The following is a 13,568-nucleotide window of genomic DNA, read 5'->3' as shown; positions in this document are numbered from 1 at the left end:
CCCTGCTCTAGGTGTGGATAACCCAGATAGTGCCAGAGAGAATTTGTCTCTAGGGAGCTCTACCTAGCTTGTTCCAGCATGCAAAGCAGCTTTGAGAAATTCCAGCTACTCACAAATCACTTCCGCAAGTTGCCTGAGGTGCACCACAAAGGAAAAAGAGGTGTGAATAACCCCCAGCCTTTTCTCTAAGGAGTGCACAACTTAAGATGCCAGGGGGAGCAGCTCTGATGGGTATAGGGTGCAAGTTTCTACTCTTTCCCACTCATTCCAGCACATCAACAGAGGAATTTTTATTTTTTTATTTTTTTTTTAATTAATGCTTTGGTGGATGTTGTGTGTTTCTCTCTTTTCTCCTCTTTTTAATGTTTAATGTTTTCTTTCTTTTTTCCTTTCCCCCTTTTCTCCCTTTTCCTGCTACCTGTTTTTGAAATAGTATAACACAACTATAAGGGACCTCAAAATTGACCATTTCTTTACCTTATCAGATCACACATTGCTGACAAGACTGGAGGCGAGTGCTGCTACTGAAGGAGAACTGTGACCCTAGTCTCTGCCTTTCCCTGTAAAACAACTAGGGCCATACCAGTGTCTAAGAAGAGCATGAAAGCTCTAATTCCTTTGCCATTATTGGAGTAGCCAATAGCAGAATTGTTTTGAATTAACAGAACTAGTATCAACAGAGACCAAGGAAACCCTAAAAACCTGATAGGGATTTCCATTCCCACTGTAGGAGTCACACAGAAGGTATACCTCATGAACGGTGCTGTTTATAGTGTACCTGCCTGATTACAAGAGGGGTCACACTCCTGTGAGACTTACAGGGAAAGCATGTCCCTCACACTCTAATATAGTGCACACTGGGTCAAAATTCACTAATCACAGCCAGAGAAGCCAGAAGGAAGCTACAATATGAAGTCCAGTTGGAACTAAACACTACACAACAAGAAAGAAAACACTGTATAACAAAGAAGGCCCTTGCATAAGAGTAGAAGAGAAACCAAAACCAATAGATGCACAGATCTTAACATAGAAAACAAATATTTAAAAAAAATGCAGTATGACACCACCTAAAGTTCATATCTCTCTAGTAATGAATGTCAAAGAAATTAAAATGAATGTAATGCAGGACAAAGAATTTAAAAGAATTATTTTTTTTTAAATATCAATGAAATCCAAGATAGTGCAAATAAATATTAATGAACCAAGGAAGATGATGCAGGATATAAATGAGCATTTAAATGAGATTTTGAAAATAAATCTTAAAAATCAAAAATTCAGTAAATTAGATTTTAAAAATCAGTTGAAAGCTTCAACAATAGATTAGATCAAATAGAAAAAAAATAAAGAATATTAGAGCTTCAGGACAACTCTGCTAACATAGTACATTTAACCATCAAGAAATGAATCAATTAATGGGATGGAATCAAACTAAAAAGTTTCTTCTCAGCAAAAGAAACAATCTGTGAAGTGACCAGAGAGCCTACATCCTGGGAACAAATGTTTACCCCTCACACATCAGATAGAGCATTAATCTCTATGATATGTAAAGAACTCATAAAGCTAAGCACCAAGAAAACAAATAACCCAATCAACAAATGGGCCAAGGACCTGAACAGACACTTCTCAGAAGAGGATATACAATCAATCAGCAAATATATGAAAAAATGCTCATCATCTCTAGCAATTAGAGAAATGCAAATCAAAACTACTCTAAGATATCCTCTCACTCCAGTCAGAATGACAGCTATTATGAAGACAAACCACAATAAGTGTTGGCTAGGATGTGGGTAAAATGGTACACTCATACATTGCTGGTGGGACTGCAAATTGATGCAGCCAATATGGAAAGCAGTATGGAGAATCCTTGGAAATCTGGGAATGGAACCACCATTTGACCCAACTATCCCTCTCCTTGGACTATATCCAAAGGACTTAAAAACAGCATACTACAGGGACACAGCCACATCAATGTTTGTAGCAGCACAATTCACAATAGCTTAACTGTGGAGCCAACCTAGATACCCTTCAGTGAATTAATGGATAAAAAAAAATGTGGTATATATATACATATATATACAATGGAATTTTACTCAGCAATAAAAGAGAATAAAATCATGGCATTTGCAGGTAAATGGATGGCATTGGAGAAGATAATGCTAAGTGAAGTTAGCCAATCCCAAAAAGACAAATGCTGAATGTTTTCTTTGATATAAGGAGACTGACTAATAGTGGGGGAGGGAGGAGGATCATGGGAGGAATAGATGAATTCTAGATAGGGAAGAGGGGTGGGAGGGAAGGGAGGGGGCAGGGGATTAGTAAGGATGATGGAATATGATGGACATCATTATCCAAAGTACATGTATGAAGACACGAATTGGGTGTTAACATACGTAATATACAAACAGAGATATAAAAAAATTGTATATATGTGTATAAGAATTGTAATGCAAAAAAGTACATGTATAAAGACATGAATTGGCATGAACATACTTTATATACAAAGATGAAAAATTGTGCTCTATATGTGTAATAAGAATTGTAATGCATTACGCTGTTGTGTATTTAAAAAAATAAAATCAATAAAAAATAAATAAAAAGAAACAAAAAAAGAATGAAGAGAACACACAACATCTGAGACACTGTTCAAAAATCAAAAAATCTGTATAATTGGCATATTAGAGGGAGAAGAGCTATATTCTGAGAGCATAGAAAATCCTTTTGGTTAAATATATAGCAGAAATTTTTCCACATCTTGGGAAAGATATGAATATCCAGGTACACAAAGCATTTGGAAACCCAAACAGATTTGATCAGGAATTAAAAAAAGAAAACTTTCTGTAACATGTTATCTGTGTCAAAAATATAGAACGAGGAAAGAGTATTAAAAGCTGAGAGCTCTAAGTCACATTTAAAGATAAATCCATCAAAATAACAGCAGAGTTCTCAAAGAAATTCTGAAGTCCAGGGATTATGGAATGATATATTTCTAGACCTAAAAGAAAATTACTACCATCCAACACTACTATATTCAGCAAGGTTATACTTCAAATTTGAAGAAGAAATACAAACCTCCAAAACAAACATAAATTTAAGAACTCCACTAGATCAGCGTTACAGAAAATATTTAATTCTACTCCCAGAAGGCAATGAAAATTAACACAATTACAAGAGCACAGGAAAGACTAAATCTCATTAGAAGAGTAAACATACAAATGAGAAAGAATCAAAGACTGTCAGTGTAGTAAAAACTATTAAACATATAAGATGAGTAAGACATGAAGAAATAAACACAAAATATGTGAAACAATTTGAAGAAAATCTCATCTAAACAAAACACCAAAAAAAGGACATCCGAATTAAATTATACTATAGATCAAATGGATTTAAAAGACATTACAGATTATTGCCTCCAACAGTTGCAGAACACACATTCTTTTCATCAGTACATGGAACTTCTTCCAAAATAGATTGCATAATAGGCTATAAAGCAAATCTTTAAAAATTAAAAAAAGAAAGAATTTCTTTCATCTTATCAGATCACAATACATTGAAACAAGAAATTAACAGCAAAAGAAACCAAAGAAATTTTATAAACACAGGGAGATTGAACAACACTATTGAATAGTGGGGTCACTCAAGAAATTAGGGGGAATTTTATAAATTCCTGTAATCAAATAAAAATGGAAACATGCCAAAATTTGTGGGATATAGCAAAGCAATACTAAGAGGGAAATTTAAGGCAATGAGTGGTTACATCAAAAGAGAGAAAGGGAGAGACATCAAATAAATAACCTAATGATGCACCTTAGGTTTTTAGAGAAAAAACCAAATCAATAAAAAGGAAGAAATAATAAAGATTAGAACAGAAATAAATGAAGTAGGTACCAAAAGAACAATATAAAGGATCAGTGACAAAAAGAGCTGGTTCTTTAAAAGGGTAAACAAAATTGACCAACCTTTACATAATTAATTAAGGTAAAGAGAAGAACCAAATAAATAAAATTAGTGATGAAATGGGAGACATTGCAATATATACCGTTGATCACTTGGGATCTCTAGAAAATAAACATCACTAGGGAATAAAAACTCTTTGCCAACAAATGTGAAAACCTAGAAAAATGGACCAATTTCTGGACACATATGAGTACTAAAATTAAAACAAGAGGTTATTGAAACATCAGACAGATCAATAAAATAGATCAATTAAAGCAGTAATGAAAAGTCTCTCACTGAAAAAAATAAAAGCCAGGTTCATAAGGAATCATTGCTAAATATACCAGACTTTTAAAGAAGAATTAACACCAATATTCTTTAAACTATTCCATAAAACAGAAAGGTAAAGAAACCTTCCAAAACCTGATAAGAAGGAGAAGGAGGTGGTGAAGAGGAAGGAGGAGGAGGGGAAGGGAAGGGAAAGGAGAAGGAGAAAGTAGAAGAAAGAAAGGGGGAAAGGGAAGGGGAGGAGAAACTGTAGACTAATATCTTTGATGAACATGGATGCTTAGATCCTCAACAAAATACCTGAAAATCAAATTCAGTGGCACTTTTAAAAGATCATATACCGTGATCAAGTTGGTTTCATTCCAGAGATAGAATCCATGCAAATCAATAAACATAATACAGTTCATAATTGTAATTAAGGATAAAATCATATGATCATCTTAATAGTATCAGAAAACACCTTTGATAAAATTCAATTTCTTTTCATGATGAAAGTCATAAAATAAGTATATAAGGATCATATCTCAACATACTAAATGCTCAATATGCCTAACCAATAGCCAACATCATACTGAATGAGGGAAAAGTGAAAGTACTTCCCTAAGATCAAGAATAAAACAAAGTGGACCACTCTCACTGTGTTTATTCATTAAGTACTAAAACTTTTCACCTCAACTTTAGCTCTAGGAAAGAAAGAAAAGAGATACAAACAGGAAAGGAGGAAATGAAATTATATCTGCTTAATGATGATATGATTCTATACTGAAAAATCCCAAAGATAGCACCAAAAACATTAAAATTGATAAACAAATTCAGCAAAGTAGCAGGATACAAAACCAACATACAAAAATTAGTAGCTTTTCTGTACATTAGTAATGAACTCACTGAGAAAGAAACCAGGAAAGCAATCCCATTTACAATAACCTAAAACAACAACAACAAAATACTTAGGAATAACCTTAATCAAGGAAATGAAAGACCTCTACAATGAAAATCGCAAAACATTGAAGAAAGAAATTGAAGACACTAGAAAATTAAAAGACTTCCCATGTTCTTGAATTGGGAATATTAATATTATTAAAAAGACCATACTACCCAAATCCATCTTCAAGTTCAGCGCAGTCCCCATGAAAACACCAATAACGTTTATTACAGAAGTAGAAGAATATCCCTAAAATTCATGGAAATACACCCTACAGCATCACAGGGTCTCCTTGGCAGCTGTATCTGGAGTCTGGATGTTGCTCTTTAAAGACCTTTAATAAAATCTCGTACAAAAGACAAAAAAAAAAAAAAAACATGGAAATACAAAAGACCCTGAAATAGCCAAAGTAATACTGAACAAAAAAAGGGAATGCTGGAGGCATCACAATGCCTGATTTCAAAATATACTACAGCACCATAGTAACCAAACCAGCATGACATTGACCAAAAAACAGGCATGTTGATCAGTTGAACAGAATAAAAGACTAAAAAAAAAAAAAACCCAGGCAGTGATAGTCAACTGATGTTTTGACAAAGGAACCAAAAACATCCATTGGAGAAAAGACAGCCTCTTCAACAAATAGTTCTGAACCAATTGGATATTCACATATAGAAGATTGAAACTAGATTACTATCTCTCACCCTGTACAAAATTCAATTCAAAATGGACCAAAGACCTAAATGTAAGACTGACACTTCAAACTACTGGAGGAAACCACTGGGAAACAGTCCAAGATATTGGCATAGGCAGTGATTTCTTGAATAGTACTCCAATAGCTCAGAAAACAAAAGCAAGAATTGACAGTGAGATTGGATCAAATAAAAAGCTTTTGCTCAGCAAAGAAAACAATCCATAGAGTAAAGAGACAATCTACAATATGGGAAAAAAATCATCATCAACTACTCATCCACTAGAGGATCAATATCCAGAATGTATAAAAAAATTAAAAAACAACATCAGAAGAACAAATAATTCAATGAAAAGTATGCAAATGATCTGAACAGACACTTCTCAAAATAAGAAGTGCAAATGGCTAATAAGTATATGAAAAAATGCCCAGTATCTTTAGCAATCAGAAAAAAAGCAAATCAAAACTACAACAAGATTCTGTCAGAATGACTACTTTCCAAAGAACAAAAAAATAACAACCGGGGCTGGGGCTATAGTTCAGTGGTAGAGCATCTGCCTTGCACATGAGGCACATGAGGCACTGAGTTCAATCCTCAGCACCACATTAAAAAAAATTAAGTAAATAAAGATATTGTATCCATCTACAACTAAAAAAAATATTTTAAAAAAGATAACAAATGATGGTAAGGATGTGGAGAAAAAGCAATCCATATATGCTATTAATGGGAATGTAAATTCTTTTAGCCACTACAGAAAAAAGTATGGATATTCCTAAAAAACAAGAAATAGAACTACTATATGATCCAACTATATTACTCCTGGATATATATTCAAATGAAATGGGCACAAAATAATGGAGAGAAAGATAGATACCTCTATACCCATGTTTATTTCAGCACTATTCACAATAGCTAAGATTTGAAATAAAGCTGTTTGCCTGTCAACCCATAATTGAATAAAGAAAATATGGTATATATACACAATTGAGCCATAAAGAAGAATGAAATCTCCTGGAAAATGAATGGAACCAGAAGACATCATGTTAAGTGAAATAAGCCAAACACAGAAAGACAAGTTTCATGTTTTCTAGCACATATGGAAACTAAGAAAGAGAGAAAAAGGAAAAAAAATATGACCTTAAAGTGGAAGAGAGACTTTAAGGAAAAGGGAAGGGATCCTGCAATAGAAGGGAGAAAAGGGCCTTCCCTGAAGGGAGTCATGTTAAATGCACCTATGTACATATTGTGGTGAACCCATTAATTTATACAATTAATATGTGTTAATAACTATAAAAAAACATTTCCTGATTCCCTACAAGAACTACACAAGACTGAGGAGATGTAAAAATGAATGAGATAGTTTCTACCTTCAAGGAGAATGTAGTCTAATTTAGGAAGTAGATGCGAACACAAGACCAACGTTAACAACCTTAAGAGTGAATGTAGGACATAAAAATTGTTGTGCACCTAACCAACATTTGCCTGATGATTATTTATTTGAATGTTTTCTCATCTCTACCGCACTCTAAGCTCCTGAAAATTAACCTATTTCTGTTTCATCTTTATGAGTACACACAAACCTCAGGATCCAGCTGAGGACTTTGAGTAAGCACCTAATAAGTGTATACCATTATTTGTTGTTGTTGTTGTTTAAATACTATTAGAAGAAAAAAAAAATGGTGCCTGGGATTGTTTGCTCAGCGTTTTCTTCTGATTTCCATTAAAATTACAAAACTTAGCATTTATTATTCACAGGCAAAATTTGGAAACCACACTCTACTCAACATACTCTTTGTGGACTGCAGTTCAGATCCCACACGTTGGCCAAGTGGATGGCTTTGCACTTTGTTTCTTTCATGTTCTTTGTCTTCCACTCCTCTGCCACTGGCGTGTCTCAGAGCATTATCTGTGTTCCTTTGATTACAGGGATTGTTGAGAAGGCAAGAGTAGGGAAACAAGAAACAGGTACCTTCCTGAAGCCTGGAAACACCTGAAAATTGAGTTCATTCTATGTTCAAAGTTGTGCAGAATAATGTATTTTTAATTCACTATTTTAGAAAGAACAACAATAATCATAAGAAGATAAATTGTGAGGGCTGTGGCTGTGGCTCAGCAGTAGCACACTTGGCTGGCATGTGTGAGATATTGAGTCTCTGTTCCACATATAAATAAAGATCTATCAACAACTAAAAAAATATTAAAAATAGATAAATTGTGAGCTGAAATGCTGCCACAAGAAAAAAAGAAAGGAAAAATGATAATATTAATGATTATGTTTAACTTTAAATTTTATTATAACATTTTAATTATATGTACATAGTACATTATGATGTTTTTAATTTTATATATGACAACTCAAGACCAAGTGCAGAGATGATGTAAAACTATTTCTGACATGAAAGTAATTACCTTTTTACACACTGGATAGATCATTATTTTGAGTCACACTTTCTTCATAAATCAAATAAATTGTTATCATGACTAATTCTTAATCTACTTTGACTCTAAAGATAGCAAACATTGAAATTAAAAAATTGAAAAACAAACTAATTACTTAAATGCTTTATCTACATGACATTTAACAGCCAGATGTCTAGTTAAATTTCTTGTTTTTTAATATAATAGAATGGAGATTTTAGTTGTTTTCTAAATTTAATTAAAAACCAATTTGATCAAAACATGTATTGTAGAATGAACATTATAGATTTTGAATGCCTCTATTGATCAAATTACTAGAAGCAATACAACTGCACTTTACAATGCATGAAGACATAAGTAGCCCTAGCCTTTGTATTAGCCTACTCCTAATACAGTGCATGAGCCCCTACCTGTGAGCTGCAGTGGAGGTGGGAACATTGAGCCGACTGCCACACTGAGAGGTTAGACTATGTGTGCACGTATATGCTTATGTCTTCCCACATTTACCCCTAGATTATTTGTTCTGTTACACAACCTCCTTTCATTTTCTACTCACTAATACAAATTAATGCTTTTGGGTCAATAGGGTGCAATCAACTGCTACAATAGACACTTTTTACAAATCCTTTAGATGTGGTCACTATGGTTACCTAAAAATCACCTAGCAAATAGTCTAGATTAAATAGTTTATGTTCAGTGCATCTCTGACAAAAAGAAAAAAAATCCCTTTTTACTTGCGAATAACATTTTCAATTGGAATATGTCCAACTTTAAAGTCTTAGTAAACATCCTCAAAGTTTCCAAAGATTTGATGACTCATTTTTCTGAAGCCCCAGTTACATATGATTAATGAGATTTTATTACAAATTTAACTTTTTTGTTTATCTCTCAGTGCTTCTGAGATACTTCAGCAGCATCTATCACTATTCTGTTTTAGATTTCAAGTTGCGCTCTTAGACATGGGATGTAAAATTAAAAATATGCCATTTCCTTTTATAAGGATGTTATATCACTACTGAAATTCTTTAATGATAAGCACATATGAATATTTTCATTAAGACTTCTGTTCTTGTTATAGTCTTAGGATACTTGAGTACAACGACTATCCCAAATCAAAACTCAGAGTAGGTGGTCTCAAAACTAACATGCTTGTCAAGACAAAGGATAGGCTATTTTAAATATCTTTGGGTCTTTATAAAATTAAGATGTATGGTGTTCATCCATCATATAGAATTCTGCTTCTTCAACTTCATTCCCACAAAAGCCCTCTGATGGCCTTTTTCATATTATCTAGTGACAAATAATGGTCACTAGAAACCAATAATGGTCAATAGAGATCAATAATGGTCATTAGATAATATGAAATTTGGGGATTCTACTCAACATTCACAAACCCACAGAGCTATTCTCTTCGACTTAAATGCTTCTTACATCTGGTTTAAAGCATGGATCATAAAAATTGATCTTGCAAAACTGAACACAATTTATTCTTCCAAAGCCTGTGGACAGAGCTGTCTCACTGCAGAGGATCATGGTCTTAAACACAAACCCTCCAATCTCAGTCTCCTGGTAGGGCTTCTATTTGCCATTCGGCCTTCTTCATCTTTGGCCCCAGTCCACTTTGCTTTCATTTGAAGCTGGTGCCACTTGGTTGTCTGTTTGATTTTTGTCATTTGGGGATAATAAATGCCACAACATATTTCAATTATTTAATTCCACAAGAAATTGAATTTTGATTACAACAAAGTTGAACATATCAAATATATTATCATTAGAGCATAAGTTGGCTCAGCATCTGTGTTAAATTAAATTATAACATCTAAACACATGAAACAGTCAAATTTCTGAGTTGGCCATCTCTGCAGGCCATGACCTGCTGTTTTTTTGTGACTGCTCTTACTGTCACATTTTCACGATACCATAAATGCTGGTGAACTCCCAGGAGTTTCCTATATTTCTTATCCATCTGCTACATTGTTCCACAATAAGATATTCCTTAGGAAAAAGAAAAAGAAAAGTTAGAAAGCCTACTATTCCAGAATCTCACAAACCAAAATCAATTAGGATTTAGATAATAGCTTAAACCCTAACCCCAACATAGCCAGTTCATTTTGTTTTTAATAAATTGTGATTGAAAACATCTGAGTCCCAGAAATAAACTGGGTTTGGGTTTGTTCCACCTCTCCAGAGATATTAGAGGTCAGCTCTCCATGTTCCTTTAACCTATGGCATCTTCCTTGGTTAATGCCATATCTTCCTTATTTTTTGTTGCTTGTGGAAAGTCAGTGGCTGACATTGGAACAGCTGAATGTTATTCTAAATTGAAGCAATTAAATTATGAGGTAGCAGGTTGGAAGCAAGAACCCTAGGGATGGATAGTTTTTCCTCATTCTTGAAATTGACTCCTCCTATGAGAACAATTAGTCCCTTAAAAACGGCCCATACCATACTTCACTTCATGTGTAAACCATAGTAAACTCTTCAAGGTTAAGCCTCCGGGAAAAAAACAGAACGAGTAAAATAGTAAAAACAAATCTTTTTTTGATGAATTTTAGGGAACCAGAAAGACAGGTACTGTTGGGAACAGCACCTATACTACACCTATATTCATGTCATTGCTTTGGGACAATATTTCCCTAGTGCTGGGCTGAAAAAGCATAAACACAAAATTGTGAAAAAAGGCCAGGCTGGGAGTGCAAACCGGGCTATATTAAATGAATATAAATATTTAAGTACCCTTAGATCACGCCTTAGGGCCTGCTAAATGTGTCTTCACCATGTGCATATGCCGTAGAGCATGCCCAGAACCTTCTAGGTACTCAACACCAGCTTACTTTCCTGCAAGAACAAGAGGGCAACCTCCCTTCCCTCAGGAAGGGAGGCTAGCAAAAGCAGAGGGAGAGTCCAGAGGCCATGTGGCTTTCCTTGTAAGCACCAGGTCCTTGGAATCCAAATGACTATTTCAAATCCTCTCCTAGGGTATTCACTCCTAGTCTCTGACAGATTTGACTGATTCCAAATCCCCCCTGAACACAAGAGCAGGTATATCTTGTGTTTCCACCCTCCATCTGGCTGCTGGTGATGGGGTATGCAAATATCTGCCAGTATACCCGAAACTGTGGAGCAGAAATAAGGACTTTATGTCCCTAGAACAAAGGAGTCTTCAGGCCTTTCAACAGTACTGCCCGTATACAAAGTTACCCAGGATCTCTGTGTCAGGAAGGATCTCCAGGGCTGGAGAATGGATGGTTGAAGAATGGAAACACCACATAAAACCCTCTAATTAAGTTTTGAGTCAAGAAGAGATCTTAAAAAGAACCCCCAACTGGTGGGAACTGGCCTTACCAGCAGCCTCTGACTCTTTCCCCTGACCACTGTGTTTCTGTAGGGTTCTGCCACTTTGATTACTGTTGTCACCACGAATTCTGGATCCTGGCAGTCTTTCTAAATTGTTGGCCTATGTGTAACCAAACCCTTTCTTTCCTTCATCTTTCTTAGCAAAGTAGAGACATGTAGAATTTTGAAAATTAATATGATTCAATACTAAACAAAAATGAAAATGCAGTAATTATAGGCAAGATACAGCACATAAAGTTACATTTGCAAGGTTCAAGTTCTTGATCCTAAGATGAACACGGACCAGCCTCAAAAGACTGCATTCCTGCTATCGCTCCTCCCACCACCATCTTACCTGTTACTTGAAAGCAAAGCTTTCTAGCTGCTATATTTTTTCCTCATCTTCCCAAGTGTGATAAGTATTTCAACAATAGACTGAAATCGATTTTTTTTAAAAAAGGATGACCTACCTAAACCAGGGTGGTCATGAAATAATTCTGTGTAGGGAAAATGAGGCAAAAATCAAAGGACAAGCAGCACCCCACCATGAGAAGTTGGGGAAAAAGTGTTCCTGGAAGAGGGAACAACTTGTACTCAGGCAGGCAAGGATCTTTTGTCCTAGAAGACATGAAACAAGCTGTGTGGAGCCAGAGCATACTGAGGAAGGGAGAGATGGTATGAAATGAATTTGAAGAGAAGGTCAAAAGTCAGATCATGTATGTGGTAGTGAGGAGTTTAGATTTTATTGTAAGCACAAGAAGCCACTGAAGGCTTTGAATAGAGGAGTGACATGATTTGATTTATCTTTTGAGATCCTTCTTGCTTCAAGATACAACAGATCAAAGATGGAAAAACAGAAGAAAGACCACTTGATAGGTTATTGCAGTTATCTAGGTAAAGGGTGATCCTGTCTTAGAACACGTTTTCTCAAACTATGGTTCACAATCCATTGGGCTTATGCAGTCATTTTAGACCTCTTGATCAGTAATATCAATGAAATAGAATCATGCACAATAAAAAATATGATCCACAGTCATTGTACATTTCATAACATTTTTTTTCAGTTTCTTATGCATATAACCATGCACATGCAAATACAAGATTGTGCTATGAAGTGAGTTTGTTACTCTGCACCATGTTCAAAAAATCACTAACTTAGACTAAAGTGATAAAAGTGGAGGCAGAAAGAAGAAGAGATTCAACACAGACATTGCTTCAAATACAGAATGGAAGAGTCACCTAAGAAAATACACAGATAAGAGACAGAATTTTGTTTCGTTTTCATTGTTATATTCTTACATATTAACCCTACCTATTCTTTAAAACATTCTTTACAATAGCTTAGGCTTGGTACAGATATAAGATAGTACCACTAACATAGGAAAATGAAACATAAGCAGCCATTTTTTTAAACAGGTACACATAAAAATATTTGAGACATACCCTAATGGCCACCAACAGGTCATCTGTCATTTCTCAGTTGGACATTCCTTCTCTGGGTCATTGATTTATCACTAGTAGAGTATAAATTAATTCAGGATATTTCCAAAAAGTTTGAAACTGGGGATGAAATATTTCATACTAAGTCTCCTCAGTCTTTGTTCCTTCTGAAGAATATTCCTCAGATTTTTGAATTTCAGTCCTAACTTTGCTGGATGTTTTCATAATGCAATTTGGCCTGCTTAATTTAACATATAAAGTTATAATCATATAGTCATACATGTTTAAAATTTGCATCACTGCCATGTGAGTGATAAAATTGATTAGTGCACTGGAATAAATGTCATGTTTATGTCCTATATTGCTTAATATATGATAGAATTGCCTCTCTTGTATAAGGTTATATATAGTGTGTGTGTGTGTGTGTGTGTGTGTGTGTGTGTGTGTGATGCTGGGGGTTGAACCTTGGACCTTGTGCATGTGAGGCAAGCACTCTATTAATGAGCTGTATCCCCAGCCCTGAGGTAATCTCAATGAAT

The 13,568-nt window shown here is 34.8% G+C and overlaps 1 long non-coding RNA gene across 1 annotated transcript in view; it reads right to left on the bottom strand.

The window, feature by feature from the left end:
• Nucleotides 1–8,163: 8,163 nt before the first annotated feature.
• Nucleotides 8,164–13,568, bottom strand: part of LOC124084771 (uncharacterized) — a 160,045-nt gene continuing 154,640 nt past the window's right edge. The window contains exon 7 of the long non-coding RNA XR_009225910.1: nucleotides 8,164–10,248. This is a non-coding gene — a long non-coding RNA (uncharacterized LOC124084771). The remainder of the gene's footprint in view (nucleotides 10,249–13,568) is intronic.

The sequence above is a fragment of the Marmota monax genome, unplaced genomic scaffold (genome assembly GCF_021218885.2).
Source record: "Marmota monax isolate L192 unplaced genomic scaffold, Marmota_monax_Labrador192_F-V1.1 WCK01_AAM20220418_F8-fsc00013, whole genome shotgun sequence".
NCBI lineage: Eukaryota > Metazoa > Chordata > Mammalia > Rodentia > Sciuridae > Marmota > Marmota monax.
The sequence above is the reverse complement of the archived record's forward strand: the minus strand, read 5'-3'. Positions and strand labels throughout refer to the sequence as shown.